Here is a 5080-nt window from a genome sequence, read left to right on the forward strand (position 1 = left end):
CGAGAGATTGAGCTGCCAGCAGCAACAAGCCATCACAGATCCTGTGCAGTGTCCTGCCGTAGGGAAGTGTCATTGTAAAAATGAAATTCCACAATTACTATCACCAGAAAGATTGTGAGAAGTTTATTCTTAGGGCCCTTGTGATAAATGCAAATTACACCTTGCTGTATACAACTGACGAGAGAGATCTCGTTCTCTGATCAGAGCGTGTCACTTCTCGCTTCATTTTCACAATCAGACTTTATTCAAAGGTCCCAAATTAGTCTGTTTACAGCTACACTGTGTTTTTTATTTCTCACTTTCTTGACTTATTTAGCTGATGAATTTGCATTTTCTCACAGACATAAGAGTCACAATATTGCACTGCATGGAAGCATTTCAGGTCAAATGCTATGAAATGACCAGATCAGAGGGACGTTTGTAAATGCCTATTGACTGGAGCCAATCAAACATGGCTCCAGACATGGTGTAACTGGTGTTATAATGTATTAACGTGCAATCATTTCAAATTTACCAGTTCAATCAAAAAAAAAATTGGACATCGTGGTTATAAATTGAACTTCTATATTACTGATTTAACTGCTGATAATCTCCAGTTCTCATATCACATTGGCCTTAGTATAGCCGAAGCCTCTGGGTGACCAACAGCCCCCATCCATTCTTCTTTACTTCTCCATCTCTCTTTGTTTCATTTCTACTCATTCTTATTGGTGTAAAAATAGTGAAAATGTGTTATACCTGTAGCCATGGAAGCGACAGTGAATTCCACTTACCCATCTCCCTGGAAGGCAAAACCCTCTCATTTAGATACAGACATGCAAACGATATGTGAGCCACCTGTGATTATGGTGCAGTTACATAACAAAGTCTACAATCTGGATGTGTGAACCTTGTGATCTACTGTTCCCCAGGCTTGCAGCATCATGGCATCGAAGCCTTATATTACGCAAGAGCCGGTACAGTACCTGTTGCTGACACAGACCCAGAGGCGCTTTAAAAGGATGCTCTGTGCTCCATTAGTTGACGTCCTCAGCCAAACACAATAGCCTTGTGATGATCACACACAGGCTATTGCAAATCACCCTCAAAAGTCTGAAATCAGAGGCTATGAGGGATGAAAAAATAGGGGCATAGACAGAGAAACTGAGAAAAAAAGAGAGAGGGTTCCTGCACTGATGAATCACTGGTGATAAAGCTAGAGCTCAGCCAGTATGGCTGTATTTAGAAACTTCTCACTCTTTCAGACCCCTCTCTTACCAAATGTCATCTCTGTTGCTTGACTGATGACTGGCTCTATGAAAAGAGGTGAGAAAAGGGAAGCAGGCACTCAACTCTGAGAGTATTATCACACTTTGAAGCTGTCAAGGGTAACAGTATTGTACCTAACGGTGGTGGCAACTGAGATAAGCTACAGATTGTTCCCACAAACAACTCAAGGCAAAATCCAGGGCCACTGAATGTTTCACTGCAAGCATAGTGACATAACAAGACAATGGTCCTGTGTGAACACAGACAGCAGCACTTCCTCTGTTAACAGTGCTTTTCTAGAAGACTTAGACTTTATATGTAGAAACAAAAGCATTAGAGGGACCGGCGTACTCAAATTTCAGTTCTTGTGACACAGACGTTCTGGTGTGGCAACACTGTCATATTGTCAAACGCACATGCACATGAGCACACACATCCTCAAGTCAACTGTTGATTAGTTGTTGGTGACAAGTGTGAAAGGCATCACTCTGAACTGAGACACAGAACCCAGCAGTAAGATATAGCAATATAGACTCTGCACGGTACACCACACACAGTCATTCATCACAGGTCACAGTGTTGTTACCTGATGCTGCACAGGCCAAGTGGATTCATTTAAATGAGGGTTCTTTCATTGGCGGTCTGTTTTCTATGAGGGATAACAGGACATATCTCAGAGCAAAAAGAGAGCAGGTGGGCTCGAAAAGGCGGCAAATTCTGGGTTGTTTTATGTAAGAAGTTGGTGTGAAGCCTTTTCATCTTCATAATGTAGCCTTTATTTATTTTTGATTAACATGTGATCAAACACGATGGTTGATTGTCTTCTAGTGTTTTCTGAATGATACATCTGTGCATCAAGTTGCTGTCAACTGGTTGTGCCATGATATCGGAGGGAGAAAGACAAAAAAGAGGATGAGAGGGTAAAAGAGAGAAAGGAGGGTGGGATGGAGGGAGGCTGCAAATGGCAGCTTCTGTGACACCACAGGAGGGAGGGAGGAAGGGAGAGAGTGAGCAAGAAATAGTCAGAGGGAGAGAGTGTGTGTGAGAGAGAGAACAGCAGTCCAACTAGATCAGATTGCAAAAGATTGATAGAGGGAACTGGTTAGATAATCAGCAGTGAGGCAAAATTTTACAGCTTTGTGGGAAATGTGAAGGATAGACTTCATGCTAGTAAAAGTAAGGGATGAGTAGAAGACCAGCTGAAGACATTTTCTCAGAAGATGGAGATACAAAACCTTGAATTTTCACTGGGATAGTCCTCTTTACACATTTTGTACCTGTTTTGTACATCCAGCAGAGGCTTGGGACAAGGTTCTGTGATTCAGTGTAACTGCACTCACAACAGCTACTGAAAACCAGAGGCAAGATAGCAAGCAAGGATGAAGAAATTCAAAGAGGGTCTGTGCTGTGTGCCGAAGATGATGGAGTGGTTTTCTTCAGTATTTGAGTAACATATAGTGAAGGAGCAGCTGTGGTGGCAGATGCAGAGAATGCCTCAGTTTGGTTAACAGTGACACTGGGAGAGAAGAGACCTCCTTTTACTTATGCGACCTGGGGGAGGACAGGTAGAAATAAAGGTAAGACAAGGGCAGGAAACATCTCTTCAAGGTTGTAGCCTGATTGTCACATCAGTGTTTGTCAGATGCCGTTGGTTTGTACTGTCCTAGAAGTCCCAGTGTCTTCTTCCAAGTATTCCCTGCAGAATCCACGGTTATTCCAGTGAAACTCAGTAAGACAATCAGATCAATTCTTAAATCAGTTTTCTGCTCAGAAACAGCACATTGAAATATGCTGAATTGACTAAATAACCTATGACTAACCTAAACTATTTGCCACCAAAATTAAATATGATGACCAGGTTCATCTTTTTGTCAAGAGACATATCCTTCCCCTGTTTGACTGCTCAGCTGATGTGAATGTAAACACCACAAATCAAAGCTCAAAGTCATCGCTCTAATATTTATTTTTTTCAAATCCAGCTTGTTGGAGTTCAGAGTTATAAAAGGACATAACACTGTCAAAATCACATACTTATAAGTGCATAGTATACTGTAGTAGAAAAAAGCTTTTCTGTAGAACATGGTTAACAATAATAGTTTACATTTGATGTTGATTGTTGGTTGATTGTAATCATTAGTTTGAGGCCTAGTGGTGTAACAACTGAATCACACATATTTCTACATTAAATCTTTGCACTTCAACAAATAACCACTGTTTTGGGACAAGATTTCCTGGGAGCATTATATCAGATAACAGCAGCATTTAATTTAGAACAACAATAATGGAGGACAGACATGTTCAGGTATTAATGGACAAATGAGTTGCTCCAGGCATGGCACATTTCAGTCAGTGTATAGAGGAATCACTGATGTGATGGTACAAAGAGATGGAGGATGATGAGAACAAAGATTATGCAGCATTGCCTGACAGTTCACAGACCTCATCCTGCTTTTCATCTCAGCTTAGCTCACTTTTATTATCCAAAAGAGAGATTTAGTATGCACCGTATGAAAGCACAAAATATAACACATTTGCAAAAAGGAAATATCAAAAACATGGACCACAGCTTATATACCTGCTTATATGACTTCATATCTAGCAGTACTGTATTAATGTAAGAGTAATATATCTAAGTTTGTATGCAGTAACCAACAGGTGTCACTTAAAATTGGAAATGACAGTGTTCAGGTTGAATATGGACGATTCAGCCTTTATGATTGGATACAAATAATTTAAAGCTGCACAAATAAAGAAAAAAAATCCCAGTGAGAGGCTTACGTGTGGGGATGATATTCAGTGGGAACCAGGTGTTTGAACAGTGCATGGAAAAGCCACAGGTGCAGCTAGGAAAAAAAAGCCAACAGATTTCATTCTACTTGCATCAGTTATAGCAGCTGTTATAACCCTGTTAGAAGGTGACAGTTCTTTAAGAAACCCTCCATCTACCACAGCTCTCACCAACCACCTGAGATGATATCTCAGCACGGGGGCCGACAGTACATATCAAGTCTAAGAGCCTCCAGGACAGGTTACTATCAGATTTTAACTTTGCCTGTCTCTTGGTCTAGCAGTTACAGCCTTTGAAACACCAAGGCATCACCAATTATTCTATTACATATTCAAACAACAAAAAGCTGTGAAGTAGTCTGTAACATTCTGCTGATCAAATAACATCTCTGTATGGTGGAGGGGGTGTTACTTTCTTCATGAAAATACCTGTAGGTCACTTGAGACGACATGAGTTCCACATGGTGAGCTAGAGGAAAACACTGACACCTGAGCCTCAGCTTTTCCTTGACAATGGCTGTGGGAGGCGGGTGGGATCGTAGTGGTTGAGTTCAGCTTCCTGCATATTTGTTTCGACGTGAAGTGCCCTTTCCCTCTCCACCTCATTGTTCCTCTTAATCCCTTTTCCATTATTTTGCACATCCAATTATTCATCCTCATCAGCTCCAAGCTTTTCATTTCCCATAGTCCCTCCTCTCAACTGCCCAAGAACACACGTAGCAGACTAGGTCACAAAAGCTTACAAGACAAAGGTGTGGGTTGTCTGGTTATGGGTGTATTCTACACTCTGAGTGTTTTCCCTGTAAGACATAGTGACATTATAAACACAACACTGTTCTACAAATGTCCTCCCTCTACCCTGTCATGTCACACTACTCGTAATAGAAGGTTTGCATTGAAGTACAGCAACAGCAAGTCACAATCTGTAATCAAAATATAAACAATAAGTTGGACCCACCACCAAAATTCCAAACTCAATGCAAAGACTAACACTAAACAGCAACTATAGCAACACACCTTTACCTGCTGTTTTTTTTTAAGTTCT

At 40.9% G+C, this 5080-nt stretch overlaps 1 protein-coding gene across 1 annotated transcript in view; it reads left to right on the forward strand.

The window, feature by feature from the left end:
* The first annotated feature begins 2045 nt into the window (after positions 1 to 2045).
* The window catches only part of kcnj12a (potassium inwardly rectifying channel subfamily J member 12a), an 8134-nt gene continuing 5099 nt past the window's right edge, over positions 2046 to 5080 (forward strand). The window contains exon 1 of the mRNA XM_020606376.1: positions 2046 to 2825. The gene's annotated coding sequence lies outside the window, so the exon portion shown is untranslated. The remainder of the gene's footprint in view (positions 2826 to 5080) is intronic.

This window comes from Monopterus albus, unplaced genomic scaffold (genome assembly GCF_001952655.1).
Source record: "Monopterus albus unplaced genomic scaffold, M_albus_1.0 scaffold76.1, whole genome shotgun sequence".
NCBI classification, from domain to species: Eukaryota; Metazoa; Chordata; class Actinopteri; order Synbranchiformes; family Synbranchidae; genus Monopterus; species Monopterus albus.